The 19,554-nt window shown below is 35.7% G+C and overlaps 1 pseudogene; it reads left to right on the top strand.

The window, feature by feature from the left end:
• LOC103298806 (60S acidic ribosomal protein P0-like) overlaps nucleotides 1-18,258 on the top strand; it is a 43,414-nt pseudogene extending 25,156 nt beyond the window's left edge.
• The last annotated feature ends 1,296 nt before the right edge of the window (nucleotides 18,259-19,554 follow it).

Genomic DNA, 19,554 nt, shown 5'->3' with positions numbered 1-19,554 from the left:
ATTTAAGCAAAAGTGTGGAAAATTGATTACAAGCAGATTCAGACTCCTGCAAGGGGAAGGGGGCTGAATAATGGGCTGCCCATTAAAGCCCTGTGGTCCAGGAGTATATGTTTGCTACAAGCCTGCTCTATGTCTCTCTGAGTCGTCACCTGATTGATTCCCTCAATTGTTCTTGCCCAGCAACGGACCTGAACTTTCCCTGTTTCTGTGTGTTCTTTCTCTGTTCCTGTGCTGAACTTTCTCTGTTTCTGTGTCAGTACACCTTATTGTTGCAGGCCCTCCCTTGGTTTCCCATGCTTCCCGTTTAGAGTCCAGAAACATTTTCTTATTTCTGCTTGGTTGGTTCCTGTGGTTAGGCTGCTCAGACTGCCATGTCTGCCCCTGCCTAGGTTCCACCTGCCTCTCTTTTCCACTGGACAACTCCCTATCTACTTGCATTTCAAGTTAACCCTCTCAATAATACTGCCCTATAGATGCATTTATAGACATGACTTAAAAGTAAAGATTTTTTTCTAGGAAACCAAATTAGATTGGAATTTGTTTTTTACTTTTTCCTATAGAGCATGTGGTACTATTTTTCTATGATTTTTAACTATTCTTCTCTTATAAGCAGAGATCAAGAAGAAGCTGAAAACTTAAGTAAATATTTTGGTTACAGGCTTAAGTACATAGTCCTTGAGGTAAATAATATTTTAATTAATGTAACTCAGGCTTCGTTCACAGAGAATCCTTTATTATAGGCAAATAAAAATAATTCAGTGATGATCATAAAGATAAATCAAATTTGTCCTTACTCATAACATTGAAAGCTTACTAGTGTACCAAATTTCTACTAGCCTCACTATCACCAGAGGTCTGTTTTAAAAATACAAATCCCTAGTGTTAAATAGGTTAAAACATGTTGGTTTCTCATGTATCTTGTTACATAGATGAAAGGAGGCTTTAGGATTCCATATGCATTAAAAGTATTGTCATATGAGACAGCATGCTCTCATGGGAAAAGAGTGGGTCCTGAAGTAACACATGTACTGGTTTGAATCTCATAATTTCCTCAGTTCTTTATTGTGGCATCATGTGTAAGACGGAGATAAGCTCACACCTAAAGAACTCAAGAGAAGATAAGGTAAAATATAATCATTAGAGGGGAAGCAAAGCAGCCAACGTAGTGCTGTCATATGTTAGGCACTAGAAATATCGATTTCCATTTCCTTTCTGATTTTATGTGGTTATTATGTCATTGCATTGCACATCTTTATCAGGAAACCAGTGCTCTCCTCTGATCACCTTAATAGTATAGAGGTAATGAAACAACACACCTTGCCACGAGAATCAATTGATAATGGTTAGGAATCTCATGAAAATATAGTTATGAAAATATAGTTATGAATCTCATGAAAATATAGTTATGCACAAGGTAGATATCTGTATGTGGTGCTGACAGAATCCAGAGGCATTTTGGGATTTAAGAATGTGAACTAGTCACTATAGCACAGGACATGGAGACATTACTCAAGTGCGGAGGTTCAGGAATTTACTCCAGAGATCCCAAGTTATCCCAGAGAGTCCCCATTTCACTGGAAGCCCTGAAACAAATTTTGAGCGTACCTCTCGCTCCCATTTGGAATACAGGCACATGTTCAAAGTTCAGGTGTTCTCCAGGACTTGCCCCCTCATAAAATGGTGCTCCATGAAAGGTAGGGGCCATTGAAATAGAACCACATTTATTATGTATTCAAATGTTTCTAAATAAATGTTACTTGCAAATCAGGGATGGCTTGCTGGAAGATGTGGAGTCTCAGATAAACACTAAAGGAGAAACAAATATTTAGCTAGTAAAGTAAGGTTGAGATTAAGGAGAAGAGAAGCTTTAAAAGCAGAGGAAATAACAAAAGATAATTAATTCAGAGTGAGGAAGTAGTAGATTGGTTCAAAGCACATAATATAGTTCATTAGAACGAGATTGTTAAGTGCAAGTAAGCCACCCAGCTGCTGTGGCTCAGTGGTTGAGCATTGACCAATGAACCAGGAGGTCATGGTTCGATTCCAGGTCATGGCATATGCCCTGGTTGCTGGCTTGATACCCAGTGTGGGGAGTGCAGGAGGCAGCCCATCAATGATTCTCTCTCATCATTGATGTGTCTGTCTCTGTCTCCTTCTCCCTTCCCCTCTGAAACCAATATGTATAAAATTTCCAGAGGGGCAAGAAGGGACCCTTACTATATGGTCCTATAAAATGTATTTTACTCTGAACAAAATGGGAAAACATTGAAGGTTTTTAAGCTGGGAAAAGGACTGATATGTTCAGTTTTATGCTGTAAAACAATATGAGAATGACTTCTAGGGGCTCCAAACTGGAAGCTAGGAGATGTTAGGATGCTGTTTCAGGAAACATAGTACAGATCACAATGGATTTAAGAATGGCAGTGGTGTGAAAAGAGAATAAATTATAAAAATAAAGAGCTTCTAACAGTAAAGAGGAAGCTTAAAAACATAGGACCTAAAGATAAATTTAATATAAGAGCAAAGAAAGAGAGGAATTTAGGATTATCTAAGGATTTCTAGATAAGACACAGAGCAGGTGGTGTTGCTGTCTTTAGTTCAGTGAGCAAAAGAAGTGGAGAAGGATTGGGGAGGGGGGGTGGAACCTGATTACTACTAATTCTGTGCCACATTATATGAAAGTGATTATGATATTTCAGGATGAAACTTAGAACTACATTCACCTCTACATCTCTGAGACTGTCTCAAAGACAATGACTTTTCATACCAATATATCCAAATGCTATCATAAAGCTAACATTTAAAAGGCATTCAACGAATATGTATGCATGTATTCACAAATACTTATTGAACATCTACTTTGTGCCAGGCATGTCTATGTTGGAAATTTTTGATAATGGCTGCATTTTAAAGCAGCTTGAAATGCTTAAAAATCACTGAGGCACTTGTCTTTCTTTGACTGGCTTATTTCACTTAGCATAATACTCTTCAGGTCCACCCATGTTGTTGCAAAAGGAAAGATTTCCGTTTGTGCTTTGTTTTTTGTAGCTGAGTAGTATTCCGTTGTGTAAATGTACCAAAACTCCTTTATCCACTCATCTACTGTTGGCCACTTGGGCTGCTTCCTAATCTGCACTATTATAATGTTTGTTTAGGATTCTTGAACTTTCATAAAACTAAATATTTACAGTGAAACATATTCTTGGTTTATTGATAAAAAGGCTTGAGCACTTTTAGTGTAGGTAAAGGGATTAAACAAAGAAAAAGAACTCATAGACACAGACAACAGTATAGTGATTACCAGAGGGAAATGGGGGGTGGGGACAGGTAGGAAAGGATAAATGGTGATGGAAGAAGACTTAATTCGGGGTGGTGAACACACAATACAATATACAGATGATGTAATATAGAACTGAACCCCTGAAACCTATATAATTTTATTAACCAATGTCACTCCAGTAAATTCAATAAAAATAAAATATTATAGTCTCAGGGTCTTTCAAAAGCAATGAGAAAGAGTAAATATTTTATTTCAGAAATTAAGCATTAATTATCTGGAAATTTTTACTTATCCTGAACATCTAATTTCCCAGAGGGTACAGTATAAATGAAACATTACTAGCTTATTATAAAAGGTGATCCATTATTGCCCATTACATGGAGAAAACTATTAATTTCATTTACATTTGCCTTCAAGTAGATCTTGAAAGTCATTACTCAAGAGATAATTTAAACCATGGCTGCAGCATATTATCCAGAGTCAATAAGCACAAAATAGCATATAGTTATTATATACATTTGCTACCTTAAATAAAAATTATATACACAAAAAATTTAATTCAAGATTAACAAATTAAAGCATACATTTATCATTACTTTAGAATGATACATAATATAGATTTTATAGATTTTCATAGTTTTTCATTATATATAGTTCAATTAATTTAATGGATTAAATATATTAGAATAAAAACAAGTCCTATGTAATCATATTTATCAAGTACCAAACAATATACTAGAAATTTTCTCATGTAATTTCACAATAATTTCTACAAAGTCATTCAAGATAAACACAAACATTCTCAGGTTTTAAATAGATGAATTAATTAATAATTGATAAATTATTATGTATGAATAGATAAACCTCTGAACATCAGAAAAGTTGGGAGAATTAATCATGATGTCAAGCTACAAAAAAGCAGAATCAGGATTCAAAACCTGGTTATTCTGATTCTACAGTTCAGTGGTTCTCAAAGTGTGGTCTCCTATAGCATCAGTGACATTTTAGAATTTGTTAGACGTGCACATTCTTGGGCCTCACTCCAGACCCACTTACCAGAAATACTGAAAGTGGCCTAGTCTTCTAATAGCTGCTTCTTATTCAAGTTAAAGACAGAGGATCATCATGAGAGTCAACGCTTTTCTCTCTGTGCCACACAACTCATAATTTAATGAAATTTCAGTCACAGCACTTTAAAGCCTTCATTTTTCACATGTGCTTCTCCAAATCCATGCTCATTCTGCACCCAACTTTGCAATCAGAGAGAATGACCAGTATAGACCACCATAAAAATGTCCCCTGATGTTGGACTTCTGGTTGGATTCTGTCAAAGGATGATAATGGAGGGAGATTTGAAAAAGGAAAAAAAAAAGGGGGGGGGGGTGTTTCAGTTGTGCTTAAGGCCCCAGTTCCTTCCCTGTCATATTGCTAGGACTTAGCTTCACCCCTAACTAATTTTAACAGCTACATTTTGGCAGTACATTCCAAACAATTCTTTCTTTGGGCCAAGGTAACCATCTCAGCCCCTTGTGCCTTCATTAATTGGAATAGAAATAAAGCCATATATATATATTTTTTTTTATCCCAGGCTACTATCCACTGTGTTTTTCCTACACAATAACCATACCTTTTATTATATTATTTTCAAATTTCCCAGTTAAGTATACCATATTTTACCCATAGGGACACTGACCAATTTACCTCCATTTATAATCACTAACAAAGACTATTTTATATTATTTATTTTTCAAATGTTCTTTATTAAATTTGAACTCACTGCAAGGGAATCTGGGTAATATGGCAAAACACACAGAATATTTGTAAACACTGCCAAAGAGATGGTTTTCATTCACTATGGAAAGGTCAAAGTATGAGGAAAAAAAAGTGATATAGAAAAAAAATTCCCTGGCATAACTAGTATAAGCTTCTTCCTAATAAATGGAGTCACCTTTTTAGTTTGTTTTTAATGTATAACAAATTTATTAAGATATATTCACACTCTAAAAAATTTACCAATTCAATGGTTTTTCATATGTTCACTGAGCTATGCAACTATAGCCACAATTAATTTCAGGGGATTTTCACATACCCATACTTATTAACAGTCACTCCCCATCTCTCCTGATCTGACACAGCTTTAGGCAACCATTAACCTATTTTTCTGTCTCTATACTTTTGTCTCTTGTGGACATCTCATATAAATGGAATCAGGCAATGGGACTTCTATGACTGGCTTATATAACTTAGCATAATGTGTTCAAGATTCAGCCATGTTATGCATGTGTAAATACTTTATTCCTTTGTATTGCTGATAATAATACATTATATTGATATTTTACATTTTGTTCATTAGTTGATGAACATTTGGGTTGCTATTACTTTTTAGCTATTATGAATAATGCTGTTATGAATACTCATTACAAGTTTTGTGAAGACACATCTTTTAATTTCTTTTGTATAGACCTAGGAGTAGGACCCTATGCTATCCTTTTGGGAAACTGCCAGACTCTTTTCCAAAGTGGTTGCATCATTTTACATTCCCATCAGCATTCCACGGGGATTCTGATTTCTCCACATCCTGCCAACACTTTTGATTATAGACATCCTAGTGAATGCAATGTGGAATCTGATTATGGTTTTCATTTGCATTTCCCTAATGACTAATGTTGAACAACTTTTCATGCTCTTGTTGGTCATTGGTATATCTGTTTGGGGGAAATGTCTATGTATAGCCTTTGACCAATTTTTTATTTGGGTTGTTGTCTTTTAGTTTTGAATTGTAGGTTTCTGTCTGTATCCTGAATACAAGTCCCTTATCAGAGACATAACTTGTGAAAATTTTCTCCTGCTTTATGGGTTGTCTTTTCACTTTTTTATGATATCTTCAAAGCAATTTTTTTTTTCATTTTAAATCTTAATTTTTTTTTAAACTTTTATCAGATACTTTTGTGCTCTATCTAAAAAGACTATGCCAAATCTAAGGTCATGATCATTTACTCTCGTATTTCATTTGTTCTTACATGTAGGTCGATGAACCATTTTGAGTAAATTTATATGTATGGTACAAGAAAGGGATTCAACTTTATTCTTTTGCTGGATATTCAGTTATCCCAGCATCATTTGTTGAAGACTATTCTTTCCCTATTGAATTTTCTTGACATTAATGTAGAAAATCGATCTCCCATAAGTGTCAGTTTTTTTCTGGAATATAATAAATTCTACTTAAATGAACCATATGCATATCCTTATGCCAGTACCAAATGGTTTTAATTCTTGTAAGTTTGTAGTAAATTTTGATATAGCAAAGTGACTCCTCTAAATGTTTTATTCTGTTTCAAGATTATTTTACCTTGTCTTAGTCACTTGAATTTCCATAAGCTTAGAATCAGCTTGTCAATTTCTACAAAAAAAGAAAGTTGAGAATTATATAGCATTTGTATTGAATCTGTTTAGAGAATATTGCCATCATAATAACATTGTCTTCCAATCCACGATTATAGAATATGTTTCCATTTATGTAGATATGCTTTGATTATTTTCAACAATATTTTGTAATATTACAGTATATTTTTAAACTTATTCTTTTATACATATATATTCCTAAGTATTTTATTATTTTCACTATTATAAATATAATTGCTTTTTAAGTTCATTTTTGTATTTTTCATTGCTATTCTATGAAAATGCAATTGATTTTTGTATTTGACATTGTACCCTGCAAACCAGAACTATTTTGGTTAATTTTGTTTTAGTTCCCATAGCTTTTTAGAGAGTTGCACAGTATTTTCTATATACAATATCATGTCATATGCAAACAAAGATAGTTTAACATCATTTCCAGTTAAGTTCCTTTTGATTATTTTTACCTAATTGTACTAGCCCTAAAGTCCAAGAAAATGTTGAACCCAAGTGGAAAGAGTGAAAATCCTTGTTCTGTCCTTGATTTTAGGTGGAAAGAATTTAATCTTTCACCATTGGGTATGATGTTAGCTGTGCTTTTTTAAATTTTTTTCCATAAATGTCTTTTATCACATAGATTGTTTCCTTCTATTTCTAGTTTTCACTTCATGTATGTTGGAGTTCTGTTTTAGTGCATAAATTTTTATAATTATTGTATCTTTCTGATGTACTGGCCTTTGGAAATTTTGATATCCTTGAATATGTAGATTGAGATTTACATCAAATTTGAAAAGTTTTCAACTCTTATTTCATCAAATAAAAATATTGAAATAAATAGAAAGACCTCTTATATTCATCCTTTCTCTCCTCTAATTCTGTTACTTCTATTATGCATCTGCAGGTGTGTTTAAGGATGTTCCATATTTCTCTGTAGCTTTGTTAATTTTCCTTCATTCTTTTACCTTTCTGTTCTTTGAACTGAATATCTTTAAATCTATGTTCATGTACACTGATTCTTTTATCCATTAATTTAAACCTACTTAATTTAAATCTACTAGTACATTTTTAATTTCATTTATTGTATTTTCAACCCATGTTTTTGTGGTCAGCCTCGCCTCCTCGGCAAATCTCTGAGCCTCCGCTCTGGAAATAGGATAGGAAAATGTCCTACTTCTCTCAGAATGGCAATACTGGTTTGCAATATAGACATTCAGCAAGATGGTAGCCTTTTTGGTTTGCTATTTTTAGCATGGAACCTTTACTCTATGAAGTAATTAGGGTGAAAGTACTAAGAGCCAAATATTGTTGGCCTGCCATTTTTATTTATAGCTTCTATACTATAATTTGTGGCTGGTTACACTCTCCAGTAACTAGTCTCTATAACATAGAGCTGGAGGGTAGGTGAGAAATGCTGACAGCCTGCCTCTCCTATAGAGATACCTTAGCCCTTAACTGGGAACTGAAAGAAGAGTGATTCCCAATTTCTTGGCAATACCCACCAGGAATAGAGATTCTGTCCTGCTAAGCTGAGGTATGGTAAGAAGGAGTAGGTCCTCTCTGGAATGCCACAGACTCTCATTCTAATTTAGATTAGTAGTTTTCTTAAATAAAGTGTCTTTATGTACTGTTTTCTGTTATTAAAAATTCCAGACTTTAACTCGTTGTGTTTTATATTTTGTGTTCATTTATTATTTTGCTGGGGAGTGTATCGATAGAACACTTCATACAACCATTCCGTAAGTGTCTAAGGGTTGTTCACACTTTTTAAATTCTAATTAATTCCTTGAGAACTCACTTTTCTGATTAGTCAGAAGACCAAAATCCCTCGAGTACCCCATTATTCCATTAAACACAGTGGTTTACTCAGTATTCTTACTCAGTGGTTTATAAGAATAAGATATCATTCTTATTGAAAGCTATAGATAGAGGAAGAGGAGAAAATCTTCAAAGTTTCTGGTTGCTCTGGACTAAATTGTGCCTCTTAAAATTCATATGTTGAAACAGAAACCCTGAATATGACAAGTATTTGGATCTGGGAGTTTAGGGTGAAAATTGATTTAGATGCTATTATGAGTGTGGGGGCCTCATGATGGAATTAGTGCCCTAATAAGAAGAGACACCAGAAAGCGCTCTCTCTCTCTCTCTCTCTCTCTCTCTCTCTCTCTCTCTCTCTCCCTTCTCTCTGCCATGTGTGGACGGAACAAGAAAGCAGCTATCTACAGGCCAGAAAGAGAGCTCTCAGCAAACCCATCCATGCTGACACCCTGATCTCAGACTTCCAGCCACCAGAACTGTGAGAAAATTTAAATTCTGTGTGTTGTGTGTTTTTTAATTCACTCCATCTATGGCATTTTTCATGGCATCCAAAACTTACTAGAAACTGATAGTTTTACTTTTGGTCTTATTATATGATGTTGCTATTGGATATTACTCTCATGTAGTCTAATAAATATCTGTTCCCAACAAGGGTTCTGTCTTTGGTGACCTAGATCCATACACCAAACCTGGCATTGGATTTCAGTGTTATAGCTCATTCTGTTCATTCACAAATGCCAAGTTTATACTTCCATACCACTGGAATTGATTCTAGAAAAGATTGCCAGCTGAAGACATATATATTCTGAAACTAGATATTCTTTTTCAAACATCCAGCCCTGGGGATTAGCTTGGGTTATTAATTTGTATTCCCTCTTCCTTGTTGTGAGATTTGTTGGGGTCTCTTTAAAAAATTTCCTTCCAGTCAACATCAGTTAGGCCAATGACAGTTCATCAGAGACATTTTAATAATGTTAAACTTAAAAAAATGGCTATGCTCTCAATCTTTTTCCTTTCACAAGGTTTATTTGTCCCAATTCAAATATGTCCACCTCCTCCCTACTGATCAGTTCTACATTCCAAGCAGCTTTGGGAGAGAATCAAGGTTACAGATGTTTTATTTCACAATTCTCCAGACACAGTGGCTTCTTACTTGGTTTACATTTATACTAGAGGCCCGGTGCACAAAATTAGTGCATGGGAGGGGGTGTCCCTCAGCACAACCTGCACCCTCTCCAATCTGTGACCCCTGTACTGCTGGCTCCCAACTGCTCACCTGCCTCTGCCTGATTGCCCCTAACCACTTCTGCCTGCCAGCCTGATCACCCCTAACCACTCCCCTGCCAGCGTGATCAACGCCTATCTGCTCCCGGCTGGCCCGATTGCCCCTAACTGCCCTCCCCTGCAGGCCTGGGTCCCCCCAACCGCCCTCCCCTGCAGGCCTGGGTCCCCCCAACTGCCTTCCCTTGCTGGCCTGGTCTCCCCCAACTGCCCTCCCCTCAGGCCATCTTGTGGCGGCCATCTTGTGTCCACATGGGGGCAGCCATCTTTGACCACATGGGGGCAGCCATCTTGTGTATTAGAGTGACAGTCAATTAGCATATTACTATTTTATTAGATAGCATATGTAACTACATAGGGAACAATCCAGTGACTTCCCTGAACAAGCAACTTTCTTTTAAGGTGATTTGCTCTGTCCACCAGTAAAGAGAGCTGATAGTGTCCTTTTATAGAGTTTTATAGGCTTTTTAAAAATCTTGCTAAGAAATCACATTACACATTGAAGAACATTTTAACTGGAAGATTAGCAAACCTAAAAACTGACAAATCATCTAATTCATTCTAAAATATGCATTCATATTTTAACTAAATTTCCATTATTATATCTACCAGGCTTGCAAAATGAGCAATGCATTTTAGCTCTTGTCCTCATGGGTACACAAGGCCGCTGTTGATATATTTTGTTACACAAACACAAGATATAGTTTACATAAGAGCTCAGGTTTTTATACATTTCTCCCCAAAGGGTATTCATATTTGATAAATCACTGATTGAAATCTGAGGCAATTAAGTTGTGATGACCTTGGCATACTAGTAGATGTATTTTCCATTAAGACAATGTCAGTACTTTATTAGAGTTGGCCTGACTATAAGAGAGCCAAGTTAAACCCACATCACATTTAATTTCTTATCCCTCAAATACACACAATGTTTGAATTCACACTGATCAAATCTACCTGGCAGCCTCTTGCTTTATTAGGCCAAGGTGAATGCCTTGCATAGAATTTCCATTCCTTAATTGAAGTAATAGCCATTAATCACCAAAATAGCGAAACAAGCATCTAACATTTAATCAATTTTAATTTTTTATTTGTCTTTTTGAAATAATGAATAGAAAACTCTACCATAGTCTATGTTGTTATAATCCAATACTTAAACATATTTTGAATATAAAATATTCCAACAATATCCAAGTTTATAGACAATATGGCCATTCACTTTCACATTTTGTTCTCACTCTCTCTTTTCTCCTCAGAGGTAACCTTTCTCACTAGCTATTATGTTTTTATGCAGGCCTTTCTATTCATTTTTAGACACAATTTGCAAGTTGGTGAATGGGACTTCTCCTGTTACCTTTTTTTTCTCTAGGGTAATCCCAGATATAGCACATAGTACCCAATCTTAACAATCTGGGCTTCCTGGAAATTCTGTGAACCATCTAACTCCCCTTAATAAATTATTGTTCTGCTTACACATTTAGAATATATTCTGTTGTTGGCATAAGAACCCTGAATGACACAGGCTTTTCTTGACTCTTGTCCTCAGACAACAGCCATGGATAATAAACTTCTTAAATTTCTAATTACCATTAAATGAATTTATCAAATGATAACTTAACTAAGGACAGTGCTTTCATGCCACTGTCCTTTCAGCTTAACATCGTGCACACACTTTTCTGTTTTTCTCTTGATGTGTGTTTGCAGATAAAAAGGGAACAGTTGCTTCTCCTTTGAAGGCACCTTGTTCTTTTTGCCTTAAATTTTATAAGATTTTCCCTGTTAATTATTTTTTGTTAAATTGAACTAGAGAGAGAGAGAGAGAGAGACAGAGAGAGAGAGAGACATCAATCAGTTGCCTCCTGCATGCACCTCAACTGGGGATCAAATCCTCAACCTTGTTAATATACGCACTGACTAGGAATTGAGCCGGACAGCTTTTGGTGTATGGACAATGCCAGTTGGGTACTGGAAATACCAAGAGAAACACTATATGAGGTATATGATTGCCTAACCACTAAGCTGTATCCCTGAAACTAATACACAATAAAATTGAAAGAAAAAAATATTGTGCAATATTTTCTTTTTTATATTTTAATACTGTTTTTCCTCTTTTCTTAGTGGACCTTAAACAGAATGTGAAATAAACAGAGTGGATTCAGCACCTGTCTTAAACTTAAAATTAACCTTTCACCTACTTATCTCATTTGTCTCTAAATTTTTATACCTCTTCTCCCACAACTCCACTTTTCATACCTATAACACTTCCTCTCAACTGACAAGCATGTCAGTGAGAATCAGTGTTGATCAGGGAAGCTGTACAGTGCCTGTCAAATCACACCACGTGGAAACCCATGCCCATAGTGGCCTTGCTTTTAGCATCTAGCCTTTGAAATTTTTGTTTCTAGATTTTTAAGCCATGATTTCCACCTTCACCGTTTACCTGTTGAGATAATATCATTTTATCATCTTACATTATTATGAAACAAATACATTCAATATAACTTGAAAGAATACCCTTGGAATCATTTCTATCAGTTCTGAACATAAAAATAAGAAAAGAATGAGTTTGAGATGTGTCTTTCTTGCCTTGTTTTCCTTTGGACAACACATTCCTTTGATAATAAAAGATCATTTAAAAGCAGACTGTATCTTGCTCAGCATTTAGCATCCTCCCTGATTTTATAGGTCTCTTTAAATCAAATTTTTAAAATGACAATGTAGTTCAAAGATTTCACCAAATTTAATCAGTTAATTGAATCCTACCACATGGAGAAGGTTATGGAGTTGCTAGAGTTATGATATTTTAGCAGAATTTTAAAATCTCCATAAACATATTAAATGTTTTATTCTAAATATTTTGCTTTTTACATTAAAAGCTTTAATCAATCTGGAATTTATTTTTGTACTTTTATGGCTATTGTGTGGGAAAGATCTAATTTCGCATTTTTTCATAGAGTAAGACAATCTCTCATGATTTATTTTTAAAAATGTATCCCTTTTCTACTGATTCTGCTAAAAGTATGGTTTTATATTTAGAATTATTTATTTTCATGTCAGTTCTTGTTAATTATTCCTAACATATTGGCTTTATAAGGCAAATGATAGACTCCAAGAATTTTAAATCTAAATGTTGACATCTAGATATTAAACCAATAGAGGAGCATCATCCAAATAAAAAAAAAAAGACCATTGCTTTTTGGACTTAGTTATTTTTGTTGAAGAAATCACTGTACTCACTTTGAATCAAATGTAATCTTTTCTTCCAGATGTATTCAAGAGTTTGACAATGTTTTTGTATTTTGAATAACTGAGTCCCATACCTGTTTCACTTTCTGCTACATGATGGTTAAACCTTCTTAGGTGGCACTGTAAATTTCAGTACAGACTTAATTTATATTTTTTTATTATTGCAAGGATATATATGCCACGTTGAAGAACTGGAAGGATCCCCTAGAGAGTTTCTGTCTGGCATAACTATGCTTCACTAGGTAAAAGTATCTCATAGTACTGGAAAAATCTGAGAAATGGGAAGAAGGAATAGTGATGTAATACACACAAATATTTTTTAAAGCAGAAAAAGATGAACTTTATAATTTGATACTTGCTTTTGCATTTGAAGCAAAAGATTTATTTTTACTCAGAAAAGCTATCACATATCTGAACATACCATCTTACACAGATATTGTGTTTTATTTTCAATTTTAAATACAGTCCTAGATTCACCTTGTAGATTGGAAGTGTTACTTTTAGACAGTGCTCTCTGTGGTGCTAATTACAGAAAGGTATTGGTAAAAGAAGCTGCATCATATTATATGGGCTGAATGTGAAAAAAACACACTATTTTGACGTATATATCCTTGCAATAATTAAAAATATAATTTAAGTTCTGTATAACCTTGTGATTAGAGAAACTTTTTACTATGTCTGACTGATTCATGCACATATTTAAAAGAAGTAGGAAGCTCAATTTCTAATCAAGAATTTACAAACTTCCATTAAGAAATTTCACTTAAAAATTAATGGGAAATAAATAAGAGATCTTACTTATTTTAAAATAAAATGATATGATTTTTCTTAGAGTAGAAGTGAGAATGCCCTTGATAATTTGCTTCAGGCAATAGAATATATTTAATTCTTATATACACAAATATAACTTTGATTTCAACTTCTTATATTTTATTTCTTTTTAGTTTGAGATCCTAAAGACGAATGGAGCCAGAACAGCTGCTTCATCCTTGTTGTAGCAGATAATATTAAGTGTCTACTAGGAATTTGGCCCTCTATGATTACATTGGCAAATATATATTTCTCCAAGGAACCAGTCAATTGAGACCATATTTCAGAAACATATGAATTTTAATAACCTCAGGTTTAAGCTGAATTAGCCAACTAGGTGAAGACAGCTCTAGCCATTAGCTACAATTTTCTAGAGTTCCCATCTGCCAGGTGGTTTAGACCAGATCTCAAATAAAGGAAGAAATACATATCAAAAAGTTCCATTTGAAATCTAACTGTCCCCCTGCTACATCTGTGAATATAAATGTATTATATTTTAAATTCATTGTGTTATAAATCAAAGCCCTAAGCTTTCACTTGCATGATTAACAAAAAAAAAAGTCCAATCATTTCCTGGTATCTTCATCAATTATCTAGGTATCTGGAGAGGCATGTATGTCCAAATATGTAGGGGTTGGTTGGTTACCATTTGATATTTTGTGGTAAATCCTTGATCTTAGTGTTATTTACTTAACAATTATTGGTTATCTATTATATGCAAGATATAATTCTAGATACTTGGCATAATTAATATATAAGATATCAAAGGCCTCTGGCCTCCTGCAGGTAGTATTCTAATATTGCTGCCTTCACCATTTTTTCTGGGTCATTAATACTGTTGGTCTTCTGCCCTCACTGCTACCTAAGTCCTGGGCCCCGACCTCCAAGCTTCCCATCAGCTGCCTCTCGGTAGCTGCAGCCCTCTTCTAGGTGCCCTTTCTCTACTCAGGTCAAAAGTAAACTTCTTATGCTTCCTGGGACAAGCTCTTTCAAAGAAACTCACTACAGCAGAGCTCTTGCACATTTTATGAGACAGTTTTTTCTTTTATGCCAGTGCTCCGTAACCTTGGCTATGGATCAGAATCACTTAGTGAGATGTTTAAAGGATTCAGATCTTCTGTTTCACTTCATGTTGGCTTAATTAGAGCAATTAACAACAAAACCCCAACATCTATAATCTTAACAATCTCCCCAGGTGATTTTGATAGATGTGAAGCACAGCCTCATATTTCATGTAGTCCTATTAATCCCTTCAAATCTGAAACCTGTTGCTCAGTTTCACTCACTCTAGACCAGTGGTCGGCAAACTCATTAGTCAACAGAGCCAGATATCAACAGTACAACGATTGAAATTTCTTTTGAGAGCCAAATTTTTTAAACTTAAACTTCTTCTAACGCCACTTCTTCAAAATAGACTCTCTCAGGCCGTGGTATTTTGTGGAAAAGCCACACTCAAGAGGCCAAAGAGCCGCATGTGGCTCGCGAGCCGCAGTTTGCCAACCATGGCTCTAGACTATCCATGTGTTTGTTGTGGGCTTGCTTGTTTCATGATCCCAACTTTCTTTTCCATCCTTCTGACCCCGTACAAGAATTCTCAGTCCATCAGGTTAGTTTGAATATGCCCAAACTCTAATAGTAGATAAGCTCAGTTCACTCTCACAGAGCTCTGTAAAACTCAAAGTTGTGGTTTAAATTTTTTATGTCCCTGGGCTAGAACCAGCATTCCACATAACTACGATTTTTTCACTACTTACTAAAAAAAACAAAGGCAATGTGCATGAAGAACAGTGAGAGACTCCAGAGGGCATTGGTATCAAAACCCAGGAAACTAAGTAAATGTCATCTTCAATTCAGCCAAATACAGTTACTCATAAAATTTCCGTGGGAAAGAACATTATTAAAGATAAAGATAAATATTAGAACATTAATCTAACAAAAATATCTTTAGATTTGTCTAAGCTCCGCATCTGGAAATATGAAGTTATCTTTGGTAGGACAATGGTGGTAAAGAGCACATGCTGATGATGCAGAGCCAGTTGGATGGATTCAAGTCCTGGCAAAGACGCATTCTATCAGGGTGGTCAGGATAGTGTTTCACTTCCAGGCACTAGTTTCCCCTCACTGGAGCAGAAACCCTAGCAATGTCTACTTTATAGGGTTTTCCTGAGCATTAGTTTAAAAAATGTACATTAAGCACTTACTATAGTATGTAGTACATTTTAAGGACTCAAGAAACTTATGACAGTTATTGATATTATAATCATTATCATGATTAAATGTATGAAGTCAGAAGTCATGATGGGGCTTCCCTCTGGGTAACTTCTACAACAAAAGTATTATGGCATGTATCAATAAGCATTTCCTTTTCAATGGTCATTATGCATTAGTTATCATAAAACATTTTTTTAGGCCCTAACCAGTTTGGCTCAGTGGATAGAGCATCAGCCTGCGGACTGAAGGGTCCCAGGTTCGATTCCAGTCAAGGACATGTACCTTGGTTGTGGGACATATCCCCAGTGGGGGGTGTGCAGGAGGCAGCTGTTTGATGTTTCTAACTCTTTATCCCTCTCCCTTCCTCTCTGTAAACAAATCAATAAATTAAAAAAAAAAAAACATTTTTTTTTTAATTTTTAAAATTGATTTCTAGAGAGAGTGGAAGGGAGAGGAAGAGAGAGAAACATCACCAGGAGAGAGAAACATCTATTGGCTGCCTACTGCATGTCCCCCACCAAGGACCCAGCCTGCATCCCAGGCATATGCCCAGACAGGTGATCAAACCAGCAACCCTTCAGTGCACTGGACAATACCCAACCAACTGAACCACACTGGCTAGGACCATAATTTTTTTTTTTTTACTCTTTTTTTGGGGGGATGAGGGGGAGAGGGAGAGAAAGATTCTCAAAATCTCTCAAGTCATCATGAACAAGCCTGTTCCTATCTAAAGTAAAAATATATATCACTTTCTTTTGGTAAAAATAGCAGCTGTGTTTATATTCACAAAATATGTGTGATACGACTACAGTTCACAAACTATTTCTGGTTCAGTTAGGAGAGCTCAAAAGTTTACTGAATTTTTCAGGGGTTTACATTCTAAAAAATTATTTTAAGCAGATAATTTTTTTTACAACTTCTGTTCTCAAAGAGCACTTTCTAAGTAAATCTTTTAAATCAATGTAAGGGATAATTTTAAATACAAATTTTAAATAATGTACATTTCTGCTATGAAAGAACATAATTATGATACAAAATCGTTGTGAATTCTGTTGTTGTGGTTTTTTTATTTTATTTTATTTTTCCATCACCTTTTATCCCCTCTATACCTTCTTCCACTTCCCTATCCCCCTCCCCCCTCAAACACCACACTGTTGAACAGAATATCACCAACATAATGATCTGACTTCATTTATGAGCATCATAAGGGAATTAACTTATCTGACTGCTACCTATATCTAATCCTAAAACAGTTTTGCACTTCCTCTCCTCAAGTGCCCTTGTGAGAGTGACATCATTTTTAAACCTTGTGTGGCAATCCCTGATGCACCGCCTGCTGCTGAGGCACCTGGAAGTCCAACTACTTCCTTAAGATAATCCAACTTCTGGATGATTACCCAAAATGCTTCATTGTGCAGGCAACACTGTGGGCTCCAAGCAAATGCAGCCGATCTGCATGTCCCTGTGCAGGAAGGCTGTGGTGCTGGTGAGCAAGAACACCATGATACACCGGCCATCCCAGGACATCTGGAAAACAGCCCAGCTCTGGAAAAATCACTGTCTCATATCAGGGGAATTCGGGCCTTATGTTCACCAAGGAGGACCTCACTAACATCAGGTCTCTACTGCTGGCCAATAAGGTGGCTTGGACCACTGCCATGTGTGAAGTTACTGTGCCAGCCCAGAACACTGGCATCACCACTAAAATCTCCAGGTGTACCATTGAAATCCTGAGTAATGTGCAGCTGATTAAGACTGGGGACAGAGTGGGAGCCAGCAAAACCACACTGCTGAACCTGCTCAACATCTCCCTCTTCTCCTTTGGGCTGATCATCCAGCAGGTGTTTGGCAAGGGCAGCATCTACAACCCGGAAGTGCTTGACTTCCCAGAGAAAACGGCATTCCCACTTCCTGGAGGATATCTGAAATGTTGCCAGCATATGTCTGCATACTGGTTACCCAGCTGTTGCATCAGTTCCCGATCCTGTCACCGGTGGGTGTAAGTGGGCCCCAGCTTTGTTTGTGGAGACTGTTGACAACTTCCCACTTGCTGAAAAGGTCAAGGCCTTCTTGGCTGACCCACCAGCCCCTGTGGCCCCTGCCTCCTCTGCTGCTCCTCCTGCTGCTGCTGCTACTGCTGCAGACCCAACCAAGGTTGAAGCAAAGGAACAGTCAGGAAGTAGGACCAGAATATGGGATTTGGTCTCTTTGGTTAATAACCAAAGAGCAACCTCCTCAGCCAGCTTTATTTGTGAAACAAGGAAATAAAGGCTTGCTTCTCTTAAAAAAATAAAAGTTTTGCAAGTTGTCACTGGTTCATTGCTCAATATCTAATTAAAAGTGGTCTTTATAGAGCACCAGCATGGAGCTGAGGGAATATGCAATATAAGTTAATGGAATCTAACATACTTACTTACCTCTTTTCACCTTCTTTTTTTTCCATAAAAGGAGGAGTTAGTGATAAAATTTTGAGCATGTTTGCTATACTAGTAGTGTTATTTGTTTCTTTCAGAAAGTCTCAAATATTATAAAATTGAATATTTAGTTACTTTTAAATAAAATTTTGTTTTATACTGTAATGAATAACACTGGTTTTCAAAAGAAAATCTACTTACAATGTATATATTTACCTTTTGTAAATTATTATAATTTAAAAGTCTTATACTCCCTCCCAGTGATAGCTTCAGAATTTCCAAAATACAGGGAAATTCTAGGACATGGTTATCTGTTTGAAAGAACATCTCTTGACAGGGTGGTAAAATAGCAACAGCATCACTGTGACATACAGCTTTTCTATCTGCAATGGCTTGGGCCAACAAATAGTTATGTGGCTATGTAGGAGAAGGTGGCAGGAAGGAAGTACCTCCCTTTGTGCCACCATGGCTCCCTTTTCTGATCAACTTTTACAAAAAATAAAATTGGTCACAGTAACTTTAACTATAAAAGGGAGGAAAAATTAAGAAATTATAGTCTCTCACATTTCAAGTTATAAGCTCTGTACCTCAGTTACCAAAATCTAAGATATCAAATGCAGAAATAAAACCTAACACATCGTATACTTACTTCTAACAATCTGAGATTATCTTATATTATACTTGTGATTCTGTACTAGACCTTTTGTACATCTTGTGGATAACTATGACTTCCAAATATATTTCATTATGAGAAATAATAATTCTACGGTGTGACATAAAGAAGAGAACATGAAACAAAGCCTTTTTAGTTAATGAATCCATGCAGATTCAGCCTCAGGGCAATGGTGATAATGAAAAGGATCATATATTATGAATATTAACTATTCTATTGAATGACAAGGTTCATTTTTCCCTTCTGATACATAGAAACTACTAAAGAAAAACAAACGAACCAAAAAAAGCACCTGACTTTAATTCTCTTGTTTTATCTACAGTTTGAAGAGTTAATTTTTACCTGAGTAAAAAATCCTATATTAACAAAGAATTTCATTCTGGCACTACAACTCTTTCCCCATATTTTTTTTTCTGAAAGCTATT

Source organism: Eptesicus fuscus, chromosome 3, assembly GCF_027574615.1.
Source record: "Eptesicus fuscus isolate TK198812 chromosome 3, DD_ASM_mEF_20220401, whole genome shotgun sequence".
Taxonomy (NCBI): domain Eukaryota; kingdom Metazoa; phylum Chordata; class Mammalia; order Chiroptera; family Vespertilionidae; genus Eptesicus; species Eptesicus fuscus.
The sequence above is the reverse complement of the archived record's forward strand: the minus strand, read 5'-3'. Positions and strand labels throughout refer to the sequence as shown.